The sequence below is a fragment of the Podarcis pityusensis genome (genome assembly GCF_964106645.2).
Source record: "Podarcis pityusensis genome assembly, chromosome: 7".
NCBI lineage: Eukaryota > Metazoa > Chordata > Lepidosauria > Squamata > Lacertidae > Podarcis > Podarcis pityusensis.
The window spans coordinates 13,032,323-13,057,744 of record NC_138031.1 but is presented as its reverse complement, the minus strand read 5'-3'; the positions used below and the strand labels follow the sequence as shown (position 1 = coordinate 13,057,744).

The following is a 25,422-nucleotide window of genomic DNA, read 5'->3' as shown; positions in this document are numbered from 1 at the left end:
AGGGGGGATGATATGAAACGGTGGGTTGTTAGCATCGCTCAGGGTGGGCCGAGGTGAGATGGCTTCCTTGGGGGACAAGCATATTTCTTTCACGGAATAAAACCCAGTGGGAGTAGTTGCTAACACTGCTAGGATTTAGATGCCTGGGATCTGATGCCGGATGCTGGTATGCGTGCGTGAACCAAGATCACTAGCGTTAGAAACAGGTTATGTACAATTTTTTCCTGGTGTTTAGTCAGAATCTCCTTTATTCAGCTCATAGTAGTGAGGAATGAAAGTTCCCCCAAAATATCTGCTTTATATTATTACTTACACAATGGGCCACATGTGATTGGCTAATTCTGGGATTCTCCTGTAGGCCAATCAGGTTGCGGATTCACTTCCACCTGGAGCTGGATTGGGTGGCTCCTGTGGACCAATCATACTGCTGCATTGTTCTAGGACCAATCAGACTGCTGCATTCTGGACCCTATTGTTCTAGGACCAATCAGACTGCTGCATTCTGAATCCTATTGTTCTAGGACCAATCAGACTGCTGCCTTTTGGATCCTATTCAACTCAGTACATAACACGTACCCAGCTCCTTCAACCATTCCTCATCAAGCTTGGCTTCCATACTCTTGATCATATAGGTCACCCTCCTCTGCACACGTTCCAACTTGTCAATATCCTTCTTGAATTGTGCCCAGAATTGGACACAGCATTCCAGGACACATCACATTTGAAACATTTTCTTCCACAACAAGTGCCCTGGTAGATAAACAAAAAAGCTCTCTATAACCCTGTGCTAAATCATTTTTTTTTAAAAAATTACATTTATATCTCATCTTTCCTCCAAGGAGCTCATAGTTCCGCACTCGACACTTACAGTGTCCTCAAAACAACCCTGTGAGGTTGGCTAGGCTAAGAGTGAGAGGCTGGCCAAGGTCATCCGCCTTGAGTGGGTATTTGAATCCTCGTCTCCTAGATCTAACACTGCCTCTCAAAATATGTCTAACATTGGAGGCTGGCAGATTTCTGTTGCTGACTGCCTAAGCCATCAAAAAGGAAGGCAGGAAATCCCTATGCAAATTTAAGCAAAAACGTGTTGACTTTTTTTTTAAAAAAGGAATGGGCTTTTTTCCCTTTGAAGTTTTGCAATACAAAGGAATAAAAGAAAACACCAATTTTGCATGTACTACAACACTTTCAAAAATAAAGGAGGAAAGCTCAGTAAAAAGGCGGAAATAGTGTTTTACATTTAAATGAAACTGCCAAAGACAAATATTTTGACTTGTTCTGACAGCGGAGAACACTTATGTGCATTACATAAATTATTACGATGAAGAACAACAGAGTTCAAGACAAACAAGTCAACGAGATGAATTCTGATTAATGTTACAAGACTGCGCAGATGATAGCGAGAGAGGACCGAAAGGGTTAAGACTCCTGTTGATGCTTCCATTGAAACCAGTGGGAGTTTGCTAAGCAGTGATGATATTGGGGCAGGAGATACCATGGCGGTTCCCTCACTGCGAGAAATTAGGTTACAGGGAACCAAGGCAGAGGGCCTTCTCGGTAGTGGTGCCTGCCCTGTGGAACGCCCTCCCAGCAGATGTCAAGGCAATAAACAACTATTTTACTTTTAAAAGACAACTGAAGACGGCCCTGTTTAGGGAAGTTTTTAATGTCTGATGCTGTATTGTTTTTAATATTCTGTTAGAAGCCGCCCAGAGTGGCTGGGGAAGCCCAGCCAGATGGGCGGGGTATAAATAAATTATTATTATTATTATTATTTGTGTGAACCTCCAAAAATTCACATCAAGAGGCAAGCCAGCCCCTGTTTGCCAGTAAGCTCCCTGGGAACTGTAGCACCACGCACGATCCCACAAAGGGCACTCACAATGTAAAGTGTGAGTGCTCATTCTTTGTATGTTATTTTCACCAATATATCAATCTTTGTTCCCTTTCCACTGCCATTGGCTGAGTTGCTCTGTTATCACAGAATGCTCACGAACTTCCTAGCCAATAAGGGAGAAGCATCTGTGTACACACTGCAACTGTGAGAGAACTACGGTAAAAAGGCAGTTTGACTGAGAGATAGTAGCATCTCATGCAAGACTGTCTAGAAAAGAGAACAGAAAAGCAAAGGAGCTGTACGGTCAGAGAAATGTGTGCCAAGGAATACAGGAAGGTGGACAAATCACATATTGATTGGGAAAAGCCAGTCAAACCCACCAATTTACTCCATAAAGTCTTCCTGCTGTTTCTCCCCATCCATCACCTAAGGATGTTCTTCCGGCTTCCCGCTGAACTTGCTTCCTTCCAAACACCGTAAGCACCGCTCAGCATGAAAAATTGCCCTCAGGGGGATAATTGTGGCCTGCCGCACACCGCCGAGGTTATTTATTTTTAAGAAAGTAACTGCTATCAATATGGGTACTGACCTTGCCAGTCATTATCAGGGACATACGTCAGTGCCTCTGACAGGTGAAAAATTCCTGTCGTGTTTAACTGCCAAAACTTTTGCCTCACAGCTTTCCGTGCCTTGATGATCAATAAACACGCAGGCATACCTGAACCAAGCCCCTGCTATTACTTAGAAGTCTAAGGCCTCCTGAGAAGCTGTCAGTGGCAGCAAACAAATGAATAAACTTGGCCTCCCTCGGGGCAGATGAACAGGAAGAATAAAGAGGAGGAAGTCAAATATTTAACACCCATCCTCATCTTCATTCAGGCCTCTCATGAATCATTCACCGTAAGGCAGAGGGAAGGTCTCAGAGTTCAACAGGTACACGTTCCTTGCATTCTCAAAGATCAGCCCGTCTTTTTCTAGAACATCCTTGCGTGGCTGTCAAGAGAAAGGATTAAGGAGAAATCCACCGGCAGCCCTAACTCATCCACACTTTCCATTAAATGGGCACAGGATTTTGGACATAACATTATGTTTGCTGACTGGGAACAGTTGTGGACCACAGGTATGAAGTTTACGGCATGTAATGCTTTAAGAGAGAATATTATGAAAATGATATACAGGTGGTACATAACCCCAGTCAAGCTTGCAAAAATCTACCATTTGCCCGATAACAAATGTTGGAAATGTAAAGAAACTGAAGGTACATTTTTTCACCTTTGGTGGACGTGCCCAAGGATTAAGGTTTTCTGGGAGATGATTTATAATGAATTAAAAAAGGTATTTAAATATACCTTCTTGAAGAAACCAGAGGCCTTTCTCCTGGGCATAGTCGGCCAATCGGTGTTAAAGAAGGACAGAACTTTCTTTATGTATGCTACAACAGTAGCAAGAATACTTACTGCAAAGCATTGGAAGGCACAAGACTTACCCACACTGGAGGAATGGCAGATGAAAATGATGGACTACATGGAATTGGCGGAAATGACTGGCAGAATCCGAGACCAGGGAGAAGAGTCGGTGGAAGAAGATTGGAAGAAATTTAAAGACTACTTACAGAAATATTGTAAAATTAATGAATGTTAGAATGATGTTGGATTGAAGTTAAGTGGTTTCTAGCTTTAATGGTATAAAAGAATATGGAAAAATTGGATTTTCAATACGTAAAAACCTAATGCTATAATATATTAAGATAAAGATCAGGATTAAAAAGGAGGGAAAGGAATTGCGGGACTAAATAAATTGAACTGGAATACAAAAAAGGGGGGTATGAGGAGGTCCGGGAAACATGTAAATGAAAGAGAAGTGATGAAAAGATGGAACTGTTTTTAATTGTGTTTTTTTTTTTGTATTTTGTATTTTTCTTTTTTGTATTTTTCTTTTTTTTAATTTATGTATCCTTCTTTTGAAACTTTAATAAATATCATTTAAAAAATAAAAAAACCTCATCCACACTTTCCAAAAGAATAAGACTGTCCTTCAGAATTTGCACTTCTCCTAATTTTGTTATGCCAAGGAAAATGTGTGCATATATTGAGAGGAAACGGCATACCTAAAATGCATTATGTTAGTTGGAATTGCTTTATGAAATGTGTATATTAGGCAAAATTGCATATGTATATTAGGAAAAATCCATAGATTTTGGTAGGGTGGATGGAGGGACAAGAAGAAGATTCATATAGCTACTTTGCACGCAACACACAGCTCTGTGGCAAATCATGTTGTGACTTGAGCACATGCTTCTAGCATTGGGGCACCAGTTCCCTGGTATTCTTTTCTCCTAGAAGGGAAGCAAGTCCCAACACTGTTTATGTTTTCCACCTTCCTGGAACACCCCCCCCCCTTTCTCAAGCCTTTCCAAATGTAATCTGTCTCTCCAGTTTTAAATTCTTGCTGAGTTTTTTAAAAATCTGTATTATTTTTCTTTATTTTATTTAAATGCACCACTCATATATTCTCTTATGTGCCTGTTGTCTTTGTCCATGGAGTTTTCTTGGCAGGGATACTGGAGTGGCTTGCTGGTTCCTGCTCCAGGTGGATTATGTTTGGTCAAAACTCTCCACTATGACCCGTCCATCTTGGGTGGCCCTGCATGGCATAGCTCATAGCATCTCTGAGTTATTCAAGGCCCTTCACCACGGCAAGGCAGTGATCCATGAAGGGGCTGATAGCCAAAGAATTGATGCTTTTGAATTATGGTGCTGGAGAAGACTCTTGAGAGTCCCATGGACTGAAAGAAGATCAAACCTATCCATTCTTAAGGAAATCAGCCCTGAGTGCTCACTGGAAGGACAGATCCTGAAGCTGAGGCTCCAAGACTTTGGCCACCTCATGAGAAGAGAAGACTCCCTGGAAAAGACCCTGATGTTGGGAAAGATGGAGGGCACAAGGAGAAGGGGACGACAGAGGATGAGATGGTTGGACAGTGTTCTCAAAGCTACCAGCATGAGTTTGACCAAACTGCAGGAGTCAGTGGAAGACAGAAGTGCCTGGCGTGCTCTGGTCCATGGGGTCATGAAGAGTCGGACACGACTAAATGACTAAACAACAACATATATTCTCTGGATTTAAGACAGTTTATAAATCTGAAATGAAAATAATAAATATTTAAGGCTGGGCCAAACTTATTCCTATTATTATATTTATTTATCTCTTGCCTATTTTTTTTATACCTTGCATTTCCCCCTGATTCAAGGTGGCTTACGTTACAGCTCTCACTCGCTGGATCATCACCTTGTCATGGTGAGTGGGCTTGCACATTCCTGTAATCCTTGTGAGCAAAGCTGTCGGGAGTGTCGTACTCCCAGTAGGGTCTCCCAAGACAGTAAGGTCAAAGGGGAGGAGCTAGACAAAGAAGTCCAACAGCAGAACAGGCGGAAGATAGCAAGTGGTATGTTACAACAGCTGTGAAGGTGGAAGAAAGCTGCAGCAGATAAGAATCTACCTGTCGTGCCACCAGAATAGTCTATTGCGAAGACTGTGCATTGGTCAGCATGCCCTGATCTCAACACATAAAACAAATTCATGCACAAGCGGCTTCCCAAAACCCATCCCGTGATTAACTCCCGCCCAGAAACCTATGTCCCCACTGTGGAAGGATGTGTGGATCCAGAATTGGCCTCCATGGACTCACTGTTAACACTGTGTTTATAGTCCCTACCAGAGAGGAATGGCAAACTAAGACGACGGACTACGCCGAAATGGCAAAGCTGACCGGAAAGCTCGGGAACCAAGAAGACAAAAACTTCAAGAAAGAATTGGAAAAATATTATAATTTATTTAGGAGACCACTGTAAGCAGATGAAAACATTAGCAGGATTATTATAAATCTTTTAGTGCAACAAATACAATGGATAATATGGATAGATATGAAACATAGATTACGATACAATATGCAGTTGAAAACAGTGACATTAGGACCCACTGAGGTAATGGGGGGGAAAGTCATGAGATTCAGAGAAATCTCTGTATATGGAAATGTATTTGGTTTTGCTATAAATCTATATTTGAAAAATCAAACAGGAATGATTACAAAAAGAAGACTGTGTTCATGGAAGACATTCTTACTCAGCTACAAGTGATCACCAAAGAAGAAGAAGAATATTACAGCTAAAATAGAAACAGTTAGAAACCTAGGGAGAAAGCAAGAATTTAAAAACAATTCAGACATTTTTTGTCAAGAAATGCTACTGCTGTTGCGCAATCGTCAACATCACCATGATAAAGGTAAAGGTAAAGGGACCCCTGACCATTAGGTCCAGTCGTGGCCAACTCTGGGTTTGCAGTGCTCATCTCGCTTTATTGGCCGAGGAAGCCGGTGTACAGCTCCCGGGTCATGTGGCTAACATGACTTAGCCATTTCTGCCGAATCAGAGCAGCGCACAGAAACACCATTTACCTTCCCGCCGGAGCGGTAAGTATTTATCTACTTGCACTTTGACGTGCTTTCAAACTGCTAGGTTGGCAGGAGCAGGGGCTGAGCAACAGGAGCTCACCCCGTCACGGGGATTCAAACCACCTACCTTCTGATCGGCAAGTCCTAGGCTCTGTGGTTTAACCCACAGCGCCACCCGCATCCCAAAACCAGAAGTAGTTGATGTGAAGCCCTCCAGATGTTGTTGGACTACAATTTCCATCATCTTTAAATATTGGTCATGCTGGCTGGGTATAATGGGAGCTACAGCCCATCAACACCTGGAGAGAACCACATTGTTGATCCTTGCTAAGACAATATGATTTTTTTCTCCACCCCCAGCTTGTCTTCCACTCAAGCCATGATTGCCGAAAGGCAAGACTGCGTGACAGCACTGGAGGCCAAACTTCAAAAATTCATGCATATAGAGGAATTCTCTGTTTTAAGTTGCATGCATTGGACATTCAGCTCAAATTTGCATTTCTGCGCCATTCTACTGGATAATGCATTCTGTAGATTTGTAGATTCCTGCTTGAAGACTTTGATGGACATATAGAAGCATTTCCCCTGTCTGTCAAGTTTGTGCATCTTCCTTAGCCTTTCCCGCAAGGCTGTCAACCTCTTTTCAACTCAGGAGAGGTAAGATGCACTTCAGCTCACCTGGTGGTTCGGGAGCAATTTCCCCCCTCCTGTGCTTTTTCCATCAGGCTGGATTCATTTGCCCCTGGGCTATTAATGCCTGCAATGAACTTTCACCCAGTTATGGCTTTCTCCCTCTGCTGGGCTATTCTGCCCAAAAGCCACACGATGGCAGTGTTACCATTCCCAAGATGCCATCTTCGCCCTGCTTTGTCTGGGAAGCTCCTCAGAGCATCCCCCCCCCACCCCAACTCCAATCCTACCAAAGACAGATTGGCTTCTCAAAGCCATCTCTGAGGTTACTCTTCTGCAGATGCCCAGCTAATAGCTGCAAATTCTAAATAGTTTTGGGGTCTTGGCAAGCAGAAAGAACGCCATGTTGCCACCTATTTTCTGGCAGGGCAACTGTGCTGAGCAGTGCTGGGACCCAATCCTACCCCAGATAGACTTCCCGGTCTCAAATTTATACAGACGTAGGGGTAAGGGACGCAGGAGGCGCTGTGGGTTAAACCACAGAGCCTAGGGCTTGCTGATCAGAAGGTCAGCGGTTTGAATCCCCGCGACGACATGAGCTCCTGTTCCTTGGTCCCTGCTCCTGCCAACCTAGCAGTTCGAAAGCACATCAAAGTGCAAGTAGATAAATAGGTACCGCTCCCGCAGGAAGGTAAACGGTGTTTCTGTGTGCTGCTCTGGTTCACCAGAAGCGGCTTAGTCATGCTGGCCACATGACCCGGAAGCTGTACGCCGGCTCCCTCAGCCAATAAAGTGAGATGAGCGCCGCAACCCCAGAGTCATCTGCGACTGGACCTAACGGCCGGGGATCCCTTTACCTTTAGGGGTAAGGAACTACACACTGTGTAAAGGACTTCCTGCAGATATCCCTCTTATCAGAAGGTGCATCCCATGCAATCTAGGAATTGGGCCTTTCATGAGGCAGCACTTGCCTGTGGAACTCCCTGCCACCCCGCTGGTTATAAATCAGACAAATGCCATCTCTGTTGTCTTTTCTGTGTCTGTTGAAGTCTTTCTGGTGTGTGTGTGTTTTTTAACAAATCTTCTAAGTGGAGATTCACCAGGTGGTATCTGTATTGGATTTGAAATTATTTTGTGTATATGCAGTTATTCTTAATTTTTTTTATATGTGTGGTTGTTTTTATATATGTTTTAATGTACTGTGAAATTGCTTCATGATGCTTTATGGGAAGAAATTTATAAATGATGAAGGTGATGGTGGTGATAATACAGTGGTACCTGTAGTTGCATTCACCTCCGGTTACGTATCCTTCGGGATATGTACGCGGCAAACCCGGAAGTATTTTTCCGGGTTATACCGCGCACGCATGTGCAGAAGCGCTAAACCACGCTGCAAGCATGCACAGAAGTGGCACCTCTGTTTGCAAATTCCTCAGGAAGCGACTGGAGCTCTGGGACGGATCCTGCCTGCAACCGGAGGTACCACTCTAATCAAACCCCACCCAGATCTTCATAAATCAGTCCCCTTCCATTAAATGTACTCCCCTGCTTTGGCGCGTCCTGGACTTACTCCACCACCAAAAGAAAGTCTCCCTTTTTTCCTGAATAACAATTGCATCACAACTGGACAGCCTAGGCCAGCTCTGCCTCTCTTTCAGCCGCATAATCGGACATTTGCGACGTTCTATTATGTTCTTGTTATTTATTGTTTGTGAGCTGCTTTGTTTCCCAGTAGTGATGTATGGAAGTGTATGGAAGTGAAAGCTGGACCATAAAGAAGGGTGATCGCCGAAAAATTGATGCTTTTGAATTATGGTGCTGGAGGAGACTCTTGAGAGTCCCATGGACTGCAAGAAGATCAAACCTCTCCATTCTGAAGGAAATCAGCCCTGAGTGCTCACTGGAAGGACAGATCCTGAAGCTGAGGCTCCAAGACTTTGGCCACCACATGAGAAGAGAAGACTCCCTGGAAAAGACCCTGATGTTGGGAAAGATGGAGGGCACAAGGAGAAGGGGACGACAGAGGACGAGATGGTTGGACAGTGTTCTCGAAGCTACCAGCATGAGTTTGACCAAACTGCGGGAGGCAGTGGAAGACAGGAGTGCCTGGCGTGCTCTGGTCCATGGGGACACGAAGAGTCGGACACGACTAAACAACTAAACAACAACAACAACAACAAGCTGCTTTGAGATTCATTTGAAAGAAAAGTGGCAAAGAAACAGAATAAATCAAACCAACCTGAATCGCTCAGTTGGTGAGAGCATGGTGCTGATGATGCCAAGATTGCAGGTTTGATCCCTGTATGGGGCAACGGCATGTTCCTGCATCGCAGTGTTTCTCAACCTGTGGGTCCCCAGATGTTGGACTACAACTCCCATCACTCCTAGCCAGCATGATCAGTGGTCAGGGATGATGGGAGTTGTAGTCCAACAACATCTGGGGACCCACAGGTTGAGAACCGCTGGACTAATTGACCCTCGGGGTCCCTTCCAACTCTACAATTCCTCGATTCTACAGTGCTAAATCAAATCAAGCCTTTTTCAGACCAAGGACTGCATTTCCCTCCAGGCAACTTTCCACGTGCCATGGAGGTGGGTATGGCCAGGAGCAGAAATGGGCGGAGCAACACATGCTAATTTACTCACACACCCCTCTCTGGTCTCCATCTAGGCAAGCAAGGAGCATCATCTGAGTTAAACAACAACAACCCACATTCTAGTCAAGTAAGAACAATTAAGGAAGGTGAAAAGCAAGGTCTGCAAGGAGGTGTGGCCTGGGAAGAAGGGGTGTGGCCTGGGGAGGGGGTGTGGCCAAGGAACAGATAGGGAAGCCTGGAGACAGAGCCATATTCAACCCATTGGGCTTGGGCTCCCCACCTGAAATCTTGAACATTCTTACCTGCAAGCTATGTATTTCCAATTTCCTTCTGCGCACAGAAAGCAGCTGGGGCACAAAACATCTGAAGAAAAATCACAATGGCTTCTTGTGTCTGGGGTCCATCCTGCCTTCCCAATCAACAGAGTAAAAAATTATGTCCTACCAAATCTGATTCAGGGAAGCAAATTTAAGTGCCCATATAGTGTTTTCTTACTGAAAATCATGGGGAAAATATATTCTAATAAATCTAAATCTGTCCTCTTTTCCCTTCTCTCCTCCTCCGTTCCTTTTTAGGTTTGATTTTTAGAAAAAAATTATTTTATTTTGGTTCATTATAAAAAGATGCTTTGTATTGAGTATGAATGTTTGTATATCTTTGAACAAGTATCAGTTAATACTACTACTACTACTACTACTACTACTACTAATAATAATAATAATAATTTATTGCTATTTGTCAGTGGACTTCTTTTTTTATCCAAGCCAGTGGAAAGTACTGGATTTTTCTTCTTTTTAAGTCCCATGGGATTTTCAAACAAAAAATGATTTGAAAATGGACTTGTGTGCCTTTTTCCTGAATTGCTTTAGAACATTTGACTACCTCACGAAATATTGGGATTTGGGTTGAGGCAGTCAGATGCCCCAAATACAATTCGTGTAAACTGTTTTAAGGTTAAGGCAAGCATAATTTCAACAAGTTTCCCATATCACTGTCTCTTTAAAGGTGGGAGGAGCTATGCCTGCCTGAGAAAGCTACACCTGCTGAATCTATGCCTGTCATGCAACTGTTAAAAGCAGAGAAGCCTTCCTAGGAGAAAGGGGGATATCACCCCAAGAGCATGTCACAGAAGCATTGCCCCAAACCTGCTTCCAAGCTAGGCCTCCTTTCTTACTACAAGCTGGATACTGAATTTGGCTGTTTTGGTGGAACAAATAGCCGCTTGTATCTCTCTGGACCTGGCAACTCTGTTGGTGTGTACTGAGGTTTGGAATTCTAAGGCTGCAACCCTTTAGAAACTTACTTTGGAAGGTGCACCGCCGAATTAAACAGTATGCAATTTGCAACAGACCTACACAGGATTGCCCTGTAATATAAAGTTGCCAGATTTTTTTTCAATGAATCCGGGGACACCATACATACATACATACATACATACATACATACATATACTTATATGCCTGTTGTCTTTGTCCATGGAGTTTTCTTGGCAGGGATACTGGAGTGGCTTGCCGGTTCCTGCTCCAGGTGGATCACGTTTGATCAAAACTCTCCACTATGACGTGTCCATTGTGGGTGGCTCATAGCTTCTCTGAGTTATTCAAGCCCCTTCGCCATGGCAAGGCTGGTCCATGGGGTCACAAAGAGTCGGACATGACTAAACGACTAAACAACAACAACAACATGTTTGGACGTTGATGCTGCAGTGATGGCGGTGGTAGAGGGGCGGCCACCGCCTTGACCTCAACAGCCATGTTTCCCCTTCCTCCAGGGCTTCTGTCTCCTTTCTCCATGAGCCTGGGCGGCCCCTGAGTTGTTGGTTCTTTGGTGGTGGTGGTGGGGAAGCGGTGTGCAGTGGGTCAGGCATGGAAGGCAGAGAAGGAGGGCCGAGAGCGGCGGTGGCAGCGAGACTTGGGCAGTGTGATGCCTCCCTTCCCATCGGAGCAGCCCCAATCCCATTCCTACTTGCATGTAAGCAGGAGAGGCCGGGGATCCCTCAGCTGGGAAGGGAGGCTTTACATTGCCTAACTGAGAGATCTCTGCCCCCTCCTGCTTACACGCAAGTAGGAGTTGGGAGGCTGCTCCGATAGGCAGCATGAAGCCTCCCTTCACAGCCTAGTTGCTGGGGTCAGGGAAGGTGGAGGCAGCCTGGAAGTGCATGTTAGAGCCCCTGCACCACCATCACATGGGGACTTCTGAGCAACTCCTGAAGAGCCAACTGCTCCTGGCTGCTGAGACTGCCGCTGCTGCATTTCCCGGGGACATTAGATGAAATCCGGGGACATTCCAGGGATGGAATTTGTCCAGGGACATTTGCAAATCTGGGGAGTGTTCCCGGGAAATGGGGATGTCTGGTAACCCTATTGTAATAAGAATGATGGCGTTTAGAAGAGGAACGCAGTCAGGCAATCTGCTTATTTCTGGGGTTTGCATTGCAACGCTGCTTTGCAGCCTGAAAAGGAATGTATGCTTCAAAATCAGCATGTCAACAGCTCCTCTATATGGAAAACCCCCTGGCGGAATTGGCTCACTGCATTTCCACACTGTCACCCTTCTCAATATGCTTCAGGCAGCACGCACTGGGAGGCAGCAGTGCTGCGATTCTCCCGAGCTTCCCGCTCAACTCTTCCCCTATGTTGGAGAAGACAGCTGTATGCGCCACACCCCCTAAACTTGTCAGCTGCCCTCAGGTGTGTTGGAGGACACTGTCCTATTGCCCAGGGCTTACACATCCCGTTTTGCCATCTGAAGCCTCTCCCCCCACCCCTGTCTCCTTTACCTGGGTCGTGTAAACTGGTGGCAGAGGGTTCCAGCAAGATCTCTTGAAATCTCATAGAGCTCTTGCAAGATCTAGCAGAGTGCATGAGATGTCAATGGAAGCGGCCACCTCTCCGTCAGATGGAAGTTGTGGGGGCAAGCAGGGCACCTGCAGAGGTGCCTCCTCTTGTGGTTCTGCCGCCTGAGGCAGTTGCCTAAGCCCACCATAGCGTCAGGCCGGCCCTGCTATCACCTCTGTTGAACTCAATTGCCAGTCCAGTTGGATTTGGGGCCATCCCTGCCACTGAGAGGTTACCTCTTGGCTACCCACTGGGTTAAAGCTATGGTTTTCCCAGTAGTGATGTATGGAATTGAGAGCTGGACCATAAAGAAGGCTGAGCGCTGAAGAATTGATGCTTTTGAATTATGGTGCTGGAGGAGACTCTTGAGAGTCCCATGGACTGCAAGAAGATCAAACCTCTCCATTCTGAAGGAAATCAGCCCTGAGTGCTCACCGGAAGTACAGATCCTGAAGCTGAGGCTCCAATACTTTGACCACCTCATGAGAAGAGAAGACTCCCTGGAAGAGACCCTGCTGTTGGGAAAGATTGGGGGCACAAGAAGAAGGGGATGGCAGAGGACGAGATGGTTGGACAGTGTTCTCGAAGCTACCAGCATGAGTTTGACAAAACTGCGGGAGGCAGCAGAAGGCGTGCTCTGGTCCATGGGGTCACAAAGAGTCAGACACGACTAAACGACTAAACAACCCACTGGGCTCACTTCACCAGGGTCATAGCTCAGTGCCTTACATGAAGAAGGTCCCGAGTTCAGTCCCCGGCGTTTCCAGTGTGGTGACGCCAGTGTGGTGTAGTGGTTAAGAGCAGCGGACTCGTAATCTGGTGAACCGGGTTCGCGTCTCCGCTCCTCCACCTGCAGCTGCTGGGTGACCTTGGGCTAGTCACACTTCTCTGAAGTCTCTCAGCCCCACTCACCTCATGGAGTGTTTGTTGTGGGGGAGGAAGGGAAAGGAGAATGTTAGCCGCTTTGAGACTCCTTCGGGTAGTGATAAAGTGGGGTATCAAATCCAAACTCTTCTTCTTCCAGGTAGGAATGTCCCCTGCCTGAAACCCTGGACAGAACTTGCCAATCAGTGCAGGGAACATTGAGCTAGAGGGACCCAGCGGTCTGACTCTGTATAAGGCGGCTTCCTGTGTTCCTGTCCTCATTTCCCAAAGAGACATTCTGCTGGAGACGAGTGGAAAAACCAGACCCCTCCCAGGGTTGCTAGGCAACTGCAGAAAGAGCACCCGAGATCCACTGCCAAGTCAACTCAGCGTTGCTTGCGAGGCTTCTTAGAAGCACTGCTTTCTCATCTTGTCGTGGCCACCTGCGAAGAAGCCCTGTGTCCAGCAGTCAGATGGATGTGACCGGAGATTATCTTTGACCAAAGGAAAGAACAGGGATTGAAATGATGAGAGGTGCAGATAGAAGAGGGCAAGGAGAGTCGCAGGGCAATGGCTCGAGGCTGGTGGGGTGCAGCTGGAAGGTCCATGCAGAGGCCCCGCCCCTCAAAAAAAGCAAAGAGTGGTGCTGCAACTTTCTTCTTCTTTCATCAAAAAACCTGGGGAGGAAATAACCCAGAGAACTCATTGCCTCCCAATAGGGAAGGGGGAGAAGTTCAGTTCACTTCGCATTCTAATGTGAACCTACACAGTTCCCACATCCTGAAACCATCTCAGAACGGAAACACACCTATCCTTTGAAATGCTCACTTCTCCAAATGTTAAGGTGCAGTTCTCCAACCCCACCATAAAAAAATATGTACCCAAAATTGCATGGGTGAAGGGAAATGCACAGATCATTCAAAACGACATAGAATAAAATGCATTATATACAGAGTAAGGTAAAGGTAAAGGTAAAGGTACCCCTGCCCGTACGGGCCAGTCTTGCCAGACTCTAGGGTTGTGCGCTCATCTCACTCTAGAGGCCGGGAGCCAGCGCTGTCCGCAGACACTTCCGGGTCACATGGCCAGCGTGACAAGCTGCATCTGGCGAGCCAGCGCAGCACACGGAACGCCGTTTACCTTCCCGCTGGTAAGCGGTCCCTATTTATCTACTTGCACCCGGGGGTGCTTTTGAACTGCTAGGTTGGCAGGCGCTGGGACCGAACGTCGGGAGCGCACCCCGCTGTGGGGATTCGAACCACCGACCATGTGATCGGCAAGTCCTAGGCGCTGAGGTTTTACCCACAGCGCCACCCGCGTCTATATACAGGGTAGTGGCTTGCAAAACAAAAGTTATGTTGGGGAGGGGGGGAATGCATGCAAAAATATGTTTTCAGCTTTTGGAGTAAAATATGTTTTAGGCTTTTTTTGTATTTTATCTGTGCTGTTTTATATATACATAAATAAAATAAAAAATGCTGACAAGTGGGGACCAGTTTGTGGAGACAACTAGAGGTGGAAATATGGCAAACTTGAATATAAGATTGGAAGAAAGAGACACTGAGAGATGCCCACATTAAGAGATTCGTCCCTCCCTACATCACCCTCTCTATTTCTCCCACATAACTAAGGGATTGGCTATCAGATCTTCATGTTATCTCTGCATTGCAAGTGAGTGGCAGAATCTTTCTTTAGCCCTGATGGAGGGTGACAGGAAAATCCACAATGGTTTAACATTGTTTGTACAGATTGTCGGTAAGTAGGAAGGAGGGAGGCTGGGATGCTTTTTCCCACCGCCACCCTTAAAACTTCCCCAAAAAAGTTCTGCTTTAACCAAGCCTCAGTATTGTGTGCCAACAGCAGGAAGGGCAAGCCAGAGGCACAGTTTAAAAGGCTTAGACAGGGCTTCAAGGTAGTCCGCTCCAGCTCAGCACTGGAACATTTACTGTGACTGGGGAGCCAAGCCCAAGACCAGGGGTCAGCAACCTAAGGCCCATGGGCCACAAGTGGCCCACTGTGGTCGTTTAACCAGCCCCCGAGCAGCCCCCGAACCGAGCCACCCGCTTGGCGAGTCCCTGCGCACTGTGCTAAATCAGCGCAGCACGGCGCGGGGACTCGCTTTTGCTGCACCGGAAATCGCGTCTGGGTATGCTCATTCACCGGAAATTGCATCTGCGCAGATGCAGACACCAGAAATTGTGGGCGCGCACACTATCCAGCCCACAGAGGGATCTCCGCTGGAGTGAACCGCCCCAGGCAAGGTATAATAATAATAATAATAATAATAATAATAACAACAACAACAACAACAACAATAATTTATTATTTGTACCCCGCCCATCTGGCTGGGTTTCCCCAGTCACTCTGGGCAATTTCCAACAAAGACCCAAAATACACTAAAATGTCACACATTAAAAACTTCCCTGAACAGGGCTGCCTTCAGATGTCTTCTGAATGTCAGGTAGTTGTTAATCTCTTTGACATCTGATGGGAGGGCGTTCTACAGGGCGGGCCCCACCACCGAGAAGGCCCTCTGCCTGGTTCCCTGTAGCTTTGCTTCTTGCAATGAGGGAACCACCTGAAGGCCCTCAACGCTGGACCTCAGCATCCGGGCAGAACAATGGGGGTGGAGACACTCCTTCAGGTAATCCTTGCCGACCCCTGTCCAAGGCAGTAGTTGTGTAGGACCAAGAGAGACTGGCACAATGGCTTCTCATCTTGCCTGATTTTGCTGTCTTGGAAGCTGCAGTACCACTACTGGCCATCCGCTCTGGTGGCGCTGTAAGAGCAACAGAGATCAAGCCTGCACCTCCTTCAGCATATCGGCTGCTTTTGTGGCACAGAGAGCAAGGCGTCCCTTGCCAATGCCTAGGTTTGAGACCCATAAGAGAAGTGGGGAATCTCAGCCTGTGGGCTAGTTTGGTCAGCCAAGTCTGTTCATCTGGCTCAAGAGGCCATTTCAGCCAGGCCACCGCTACCTGCTCTCATATATGACACCAGGTGTGGGGTGGGTGAAGAAGTAGCTGGGCCAAAAGGATTGTCAGCCAATTGTCCATGCAAGCAAAACAACAACAACAAAAACAGATCCCTTGACATCATGGGTGACAGCAGGTGATTGACTGATGGCCCACCAGTCAAACTTGGCCTGTGATGGGTGGGTGAAATAGTGATCCAGCCTGCCAGATGATCTGCTTCCCCACCCCTGCCTTATGATCTGCTATGCCTGGGGGTTTCAATCTGGTGTTCTGGGGAGAAAATGGGGGTTTCTTGGCAGTGAATTATGAGAAGTTCATTCATGAAAGAGGTACTGTTTCAATCTTCCCCTGCAACACACAACCAGAGGGTGTACCCTCACTTCACAGCGAGGGGGGAGCGCTGAGACACAGAAAACCTGGACAGCAATTGTGTGAAGGGAGGGTGTATTTTTGGCCCTCCTCCACCCCCAGAATCTAGTGCGGTGTACAATAGTTCTCCAGCAGGTGAACCCAGACAAGTCAATGTGAAGCTGGCCCCTTGAACTGAAACGGTCTGAAAACCACGGTGCCGCTCTTTTGCAGATTTGCCCATTCTCTGAGAGGAGTCAGCTGGTGAAAATATGTGAACATTCACTATCCCTGTACAGACATGCCTGGAGGAGGAGGGAAATGTGATTTGTCACACAACAGCCTGAACATAATAATAGTAATGAAATGAAAAGATAATTGCCCTCTCTCCCTCATCATGAACGTTAAATGTTACAAAACAAAAACGACACGCGTATCAGATTTTAGATGTACGATAGCCATGGCAACACCGAGACCCACCCAGCCGTTCAGGGAACATTCCTCCCGCTGTTCCTCTTCCTGCCTTGATCTTCTCCTTCCTCTTATTGCCTACGAGGTGCTTTAAATCCCATTGCTCTTAAAGGCAGCATTGCCTTTGTTTCATGCTTCCTGTCCCATGTCTCCTCTTCCAGGGCAGTGTCCTTTACAGGCATTTATGTCTTGCTGATGGAGACAGGCATTTATGTCTTGCTGATGCCACTAAGAATAGTGCTAAAATGAGGCACTGCACACCTTTGAAATGCAATGCCTCTGCCGTCCAAATAGTTCGACTCAGGAAACAAGACATTGGTGCAAAAGTTGATTTCTTAATTTAAGGTAAAGGTAAAGGGACCCCTGATCGCTAGGCCCAGTCGTGGACGACTCTGGGGTTGCGGCACTCATCTCACTTATTGGCTGAGGGAGCTGACGTACAGCTTCTGGGTCATGTGGCCAGCATGACTAAGCCGCTTCTGGCGAACCAGAGCAAAGCACGGAAATGCTGTTTACCTTCACACTGGAGCAGTACCTATTTATCTACTTGTACTTTGATGTGCTTTCTAACTGCAAGGTTAGCAGGAGCTGGGACCGAGCAATGTGAGCTCACCCCGTCACGGGGATTCGAACTGCTGACCTTCTGATTGGCAAGTCCTAGGCTCTGTGGTTTAACCCACAGCGCCATCCGTGTCCCTTTGATTTCTTAATTTAGTTACCACTTAATAATAATTTATTTATTACAGTCAAAGACCAGCTCACATAACATAACACAATAAAAACAGCGTTCATAAAGATAAAATATACAATCGGAGCAGATTGCAGCAATAGCTCATGAGTTAAAATTGAGATATATACACACACCCGTACAACTGAGATAAAAAATTGACCCTGAGGCGCTTACCACTTTCCTATCCTAGGGTGCAATGGAGGCACATGACACTGTTTGGGAGGAGAGCTACCACAAGAGAAAGACTGCGTTCAGACAGGCCATATTGGATTTGATATCCCACTTTATCACTACCCGAAGGAGTCTCAAAGCGGCTAACATTCTCCTTTCCCTTCCTCCCCCACAACAAACACTCTGTGAGGTGAGTGGGGCTGAGAGACTTCAAAGAAGTGTGACTGGCCCAAGGTCACCCAGCAGCTGCATGTGGAGGAGCGGAGACGCGAACCCGGTTCCCCAGATTACAAGACTACCGCTCTTAACCACTACACCACGCTGATGTATTCACAACTATATACATTTAAAGCACTATGATGCCACTTCGAACACTAATGGCTTTCCTCCAAATAATTCTGGGAGCTGTAGTTTGTGAAAGGTGCTGAGAGTTGTGAGGAGACCTCCAGTCCCCTCACAGAGCTACAATTCCCAGAGCAGTTTAACAACCAGTCCTTCATCCCAGGGAATTCTGGGAATTTCCTGACCTGACAATTTTCGCATTTTATGTAGTGTTTCGCACAACATAGAACCCGCTTCTGGAAACCTAGAAAAACATGTGGACACACTATTAACAGTGGTAGTTGTGGTGACCATAGCAGCAGACGTGGGAGACAACTCACCAAACTCATGTGAACCTGGCCTGGAATCCTCAAATATTTCCTTTTGTGTTTTGTTTTGTATTAAGTGTAGGAAGTGATCCCTAAGGGATAATAAAAATCGAAATTAAGAACCCACAGCAACTTTCTTTCAAAACGAAACAATGCATAAACCAACAACTGCGGTTTCCAAAGAGAGCTCGAAATGGTTCCCACCTAAGCCCTGTGGTAGGAGGCATGTTGCGTGCAAGTTACGGAAAAAGGGATGTCAAGTCAACAAACATCATGCGCGGGTTCCTCATCCAAGACTACATGCTTGGACACGTTTATTGCAGAAGAATACAAAGAAAACGAGGAGTGTAGCATTGCTCATCCTCCTTGTGTTCAGCAGTAAATGAAAAAAGCATGTATGTTTATATACATCCAGGCTATGAAACACGGGGCCCAGCAAGCCAAACACAGTCCGCTGTCTATATTGGGTGACATGACAGATCCTTAACACAACACTGTTTTTACAGTCCTAGGTTGGTAGCAAAACCAGGAAGTTTCCTGGGACTCTGGATGGGCTGCCAAACAGGGCAGATGGGTCACCAGTTTTGGTTTCTTAATTTATTTTTAGATTCCACCTTACCTCCAAGGTAAGCCTAGGTGACCTTCATGGTTCTCTCCCTCTCCATTTTGTCTTCACAACAACCCCCCGAGTCAGGTTACACCGAGAGTCAGTGACTGGCCCAAGGTCACCCAGTCAGCTGCACCGTTGAGTGATGACCTGAACATGGATCTTCCCAATCCTGCTCTGACACTCTAACCACTACACCATACTGACTCAAGAGAAATGAAGTTCACAAAAGCACTAAGTAATAGATAATGTTTGACGTAGGGATTTTAGGAGAGGAATAAAGCAAGAACACTGAGTTTAGCGGGTTGGTTGGCATCCATCTGTCTCGGGAGACTGTAATGCATAACATTATCCTCTTAACATTCATCAGTAAGAACTATGATCTAGATATGTTCTTAAAGGTGACCCTCACAGGGGAATTTTGTTCAATTTACCTGCTTACTTTCCTTTCCTTTGATTCTACTACATCAAGGATAGCCAGATGTTGTTGGACTCTACCTCTCATCAGCCCAGCCAGTATGACTTGTCTTGCTTTCTGACAGTAAGAGCTGTTCGACAGTAGAACAGTCTCCCTTGGGAGGTTGTAGACTATCCTTCCTTGGAGGTTTTTAAGCAGAGGTTGGATGGACATCTGCCATGCATGCTTTAGCTGAGATTCCTGAATTGCAGAGGGTTGGACTAGACCAGCGGTTCTCAACCTGTGGGTCCCCAGATGTTGTTGGACTACAACTCCCATCATCCCTGAGCTCTGGCCTTGCTCGCTAGTGATGATGGGAGTTGTAGTCCAACAAAATCTGGGGACCCACAGGTTGAGAACCGCTGGACTAGAGGATCCTTAGAGTCTCTTCCAACTGTGATTTTATGATTCTATGAACAATGGCAAGGGATTATGGGAGCTGCAGTCTAGAACCCTCTGGTGATCACCACGTGGGCTTCTCCCATATTACATAGTTTTGTCCAAAAACCACACATGCTTTCTTTGTTAATTTGTGTGGATCCATAAATTCCTTCAGCATTTCCTGCTACCTTTTGTTTAACCTGCTGAAAACCCAATAACAAGAATCGCTTGGAAAAGCCAGCTCCTTAAGCGATCAAATTCTTCAATGGGCGTGGAATGCGGTGCGTGTATATTTCGATTTGGGCTGCATTTTGATTATTGCACATTTCATTTCAGATCTATTGTAGAGGATTCGGGTGGAATGGAAAGATCAAGCTGTTTGTCTAAGCCACTGGAAGGCAAGACCAAGGCAGAGAAAATGAGGACACTCCTTTGACTAGCCCCACCACACTCTATTTAACCACTGACCCAGTTAAGTAATTGCAATACTGACAAGTCCCCTTTGGGTTTGACAATGGTTGTCATCTGCCGGAGAAGCGAGTAGCCCCAGCTGTTGTGTTTCGCGTTATTTATTCAACACAAACTCATGCGGATTCAGTTACTTCTAATCTACTGAGTGTTGAGTGAACCATGCAGAAGAGTTTGCAGAAATCCTGACTGTGGCTTTAGAGATTTGCCAGAGATCCTTCTCCCCGGAAGCATTTCCATGGGATTTTATTAGCAGTGGGCATTCGCAGTGCTTCTTGGAAGAAGCTTCCCATGAAAGATGCATTACTGTTTCTTTGGGAGGGGGTTGAGGGTCCAAAAATTTAGAATGGCTTGTTTTGGAAGTAAGCGCATTGTAGTCTTCACCTCTTCCCTTGGCAAGGGATGACAAAGCTAAGCCATGCCCCACAGCATTTCTTTCAAAAAGACAAGAGTCCATTAAGGATTCCTCTGGTTGACTTTTGAGGCATCTTTGCAAGCTTCTGTCATTACGGAAACACATGTTGATAACTGATGTAATAGCATCTGCATCAAAGTCTAACTGACTGGAGACGGATGGCAGTTCTTTCTAGCAAGTTGAAAATGCTATTTTGTTGTTGTTGTTGGGAGCGATCCAGAGTGGCTGGGGCAACCCAGTCAGATGGGCAGCATATAAATAAATTGTTATTATTATTATTAAGCATTTAGGGTAAAGGTAAAGGGACCCCAGACCATTAGGTCCAGCCGTGGCCGACTCTGGGGTTGCGGCGCTCATCTCGCTTTATTGGCCGAGGGAGCCAGCATACAGCATGACTAAGCCACTTCTGGCGAACCAGAGCAGTGCACGGAAACGCCGTTTACCTTCCCGCCAGAGCGGTACCTATTTATCTACTTGCACTTTCACGTGCTTTTGAACTGCTAGGTTGGCAGGAACAGGGACCGAGCAACGGGAGCTCACCCTGTTGCGGGGATTCGAACCGCTGACCTCCTGATTGGCAAGTCCTAGGCTCTGTGTAGATTTAGCCCACAGCGCCACCTGCATCCCTTATTAAGCATTTACTCATATTTTATTTGTTAGGTATTTCATGGCATTCACGTCTTCAGCGAATAAGTGTGAACTGGCCTGGAACTCAACCCAGATTGATGTTTGAGGTGTCATGGTAAAACATTCAGAATCTCTTCCTTAAAATAAAGCTACTCTGGGACTTCTTGGTTCCATTGTGGTCAGTGCTGGATTTATGTATAAGCTAAACAAGCTATAGCTTAGGGCCCCACACTCTTGGGGCCTCCAAAAAAAATTAAAGGGGGAAAAAACTGGATGTACATTTCCAGAATATAAGATAAAAAACAAAATAAAACCAACATACAGCAACAGTGTTTTGTGTTGTGTAGGCTCCTATGATGTAAGTAATGGGCCCTGCCTGCTAGCCTGCTCCCTAAAACATCACTGGTTTGTTCATATCTATATCAATTACTTTGATAAAATAAATATTTTGTTATGTGCAAATGGCTTTAGATACCTATTAGGCCCATAAATTACCATACAGTGGTATCTCGGGTGTAATAAATGTAGGGGTTGCTCGTGCACAAGTTGGTGCCACTCCTGGCTAGGTTGCCTTGTTAAACCTTTTCTGTCTGGACAGCCCCTGCACTTCGTGGCTGTTCAGTTGCTAGCAGAATCCGTCAGTGGGCATTTCTTAAACCTTTTCCAGCATAAAAATTGTTTGACTCCAAGTCTCCTCCTACTCTCCCTGCGCGGAAGTCTTCTGCGCAGGGAGGGCGTGGGTAGCGGAGGACCCGTGCTCTCCTCGCTGATCTCCAGCGAGGAGTCCTGGAGCCCCCTCGCCGATTCCCCCATCTGCCCCCCTTTATCCCTGGTGTTACGCTGATTTCTTTCCCCAGCTGGTGAGCCGCCTCTCCCCCTGCTGGGCCCTTCTCCAGCATCGCTTGAGAGCCTTCCCTCCGCCTCTGGCTCCGATGTCAGTTCCCTGACATCGGGTTAAGTACTTAATTCGTTCTGGAGGTCCGTTCTTAACCTGAAACTGTTCTTAACCTGAAGCACCACTTTAGCTAATGGGGCCTCCTGCTGCCGCCGCACAGCCAGAGCACGATTTCTGTTCTCATCCTGAAGCAAAGTTCTTAACCCGAGGTACTATTTCTGGGTATCCAAGCTACAAAGGCACAAGGAAGCTTTTGAGGAAGTCGGTGGTTCTGAGCAGCAAATACTGGGGGAAAAGGAAATGAAACAGAGCCCTCCATCTCAAGAGGTAAAGCGATGTAGACATCAGTTACAATTTATGGTTAAAAATCACACTCCAGATAAAATAAAGCAGTGCTCTGATCGTTTCTCAGATGACTGCTTATAAATTTAGCAAGTGGAAGCCATTTTCCCCCCTTTTCTCTTTCCTTTTTTTGTGGTTATAAGCTTCCCCAGTCTGTTTTCATTAAGGTCATGGCATACAACTTTGTAGTAAATTTGGAATCTGCTGAGTGAGAAAATGAAGATTTATACAAACCTAAATTGAACAAATGGTGAATAATTGATTTAACTGACCTGACAGCTCACACTGTGCTTGTAAATAATACATCACTTTTTTTTTCTGTGGCGATAATTCTTCACATCTTTATTCTTTCCAGTCAGATACTGCAGGGATTAAACAGTCCCTGACCAACCCCCCAAAAATCACAGAACTTGCTTGCCTGGCAAATATTAACACTCTCATCTTGCTACTATTGTTTCCTGTGTGTTCTCAATCATATGCTGCTGAAGTCCATCTCTGCCCTGTAAACTTACACCTCTAAAAATACTATCCAGTTATGAATTGTGTTCACAGATTTCTCCAACTCCCTTTTTTCATTTTTTCAGATTTAGCTTTTACATAATCTCTGAACTAATCACATAGGCACTGTGTCATAAGATACAAATGGGCAGCCATATATAGAAACTATATATATGTATGCGCGTGTATTTGGTTTTGTTTGTTTGATTACTTTAATTTGTTATGGTATCTAACACGGGGCAATCTGTAGTAGGGATGGGTGATCTGTTAAGTTTGTTACTCTTGATTTCCCATTTTTCCAATCTGAAATTCAGGTCCTCATATTTATTATCATTATCATTATTAGTCATGTTATTTCTATATCGTTTTATATTTTTAAGGGGGAAAATCTCAAAGTGATTTACAACCTAAAATTAAAATATCAAAATGTATTTGTGGAAATTCCAGCATTTTGGTGCAAATTCCTCCTAATATACTTCTTCATGTTGTTGTCTAATATGCACATAGCTTGTGACTTATAAAGCCCTATATGGCTTTCGTCCAGACTATCTGAAAGACCATATTCTCCCACGTGAAGCTGCCCTGGGCTCTGAGATCTTCTCTCAGTCCCTCTTCCCTCACAGACACACTTGGTGGGGACATGGGAGAGGACCTTCTCAGTGGCTGCTTCCAGACTATGGAAGTCCTTCCCAAGAGAAGCTAGACTTGACTCCCTCCTTGTTGTTCTTCCAGTGGCAGGCTAGACATTTAATTTGCAAAGGAATATGCCCCTCAGGCTGAAAACGATTCCCTACCCTTGATCTGCAGCAGGGATGGGGAACTGGATCTGGTCGGAAGGATCTACCCCATGGGTCAAATTTATCAGATGGGCAGTGCCACCCAGCTATCAATCAACTGGTGTCACAACGAAGGATGCTTTGAAGCCCTAACAATCACCTTCTTGTTGGATCTGCTCTATGCCTTCCTCGAGCCCTTGTGGCTGGAGTGAGTTATTGAACTGTAATAATAATAATAATAATAATAATAATAATAATAAATATTTTTTATTTATACTCCACCCTCCCCAGCCAGAGCCGGGCTCAGGGCAGCTAACACCAGGGACTGCTGAAAGATGTCAAGTCCCGCAGGGCCCTAGTCTCTTGTGACAGAGCGTTCCACCAAGTCGGGGCCAGTACTGAAATGGCCCTGGTCCTAGTTGAGACCAACCTAACCACCTTGTGACTTGGGACCTCCAAAGTGTTGTTATTTGTGGACCTTAAGGTCCTCCGTGGGGCATACCAGGAGAGGCGGTCCTGTAGGTACGTGGGTCCTAGGCCACATGATGCCTCTTGTTTCTCTGAAAGGAAGATAGAGGTACGGGGGTGGTGGTAGAAAGCTCTGGCTTTTGCATGGCCAGCGTGTAGCCTACAGTAGAAAGGGAAGAGTCACATTCCACCAACATTTGCCTCTGGCAGTACCCATAACTGACATGTGACTTCCCTCCCCATGAGCATGCAGAAAAAAATTCTCCACCTCAGTATAGACCCTTCTGGGAAGACCTATGGTTTATCAGTAGAACATACACATTGCATGCAGACTGTCCCAGTGTCAGGGGTTCAGGGACAGAGGCACAGGGTAGGCAGGAGATGGAGAGCGATGGGGATGAATCCCAAGACAGCGAGGAAGAGGATGACAATGACTCAAGAGATTCCATGAGTCTTTCCAGCGAATCAGAGGATTCCCAGAAGGGGGCGCCGGTGGTCAAGGCCAGGGGAGCCCCAGGGGGGACGTGTCAGGAGCAGGGGGCCAGCGGGGGATCCCAAAGTGGCAGCTGGGCGTCAGGACCAGCCTCCCCGCCAGAGTGCAGCGAAGGGGGTGGAGGTTTCAGTGTATCAGGGGAAGCGGCTCCGGCAGGAGAGAAAGGAGGGAGGTCGGAGCAAGCCACCCTCCCGGAAGGGGAGGGGAGTAGCGAAGGGAGTAGTGTAGCTGTTAAAAGGAAGGTTAGAGGTTGGGCGCGCGCGCCAAGTTCAAATGTAGAGGCGCGCGGAAGTACAGGGAGCCCGGAGGAGGGGCCAGGTCCCAAAGCCCGCAGGAGGGGGCAAGAGCAGTCTGATTCCGTGTCAGAGGAATCCAGGAGGGGCGAAACCCCAGCGGGCAGAAAGACCCTGCGGAAAAGGAAAGAGAGAAAGAGGT

General features: G+C 46.3%; 1 long non-coding RNA gene across 1 annotated transcript in view; it reads left to right on the top strand.

The window, feature by feature from the left end:
- The window catches only part of LOC308480980, an 83,723-nt gene that overhangs the window by 31,195 nt on the left and 27,106 nt on the right, over positions 1–25,422 (top strand). The gene's annotated exons all lie outside the window — the stretch shown is intronic.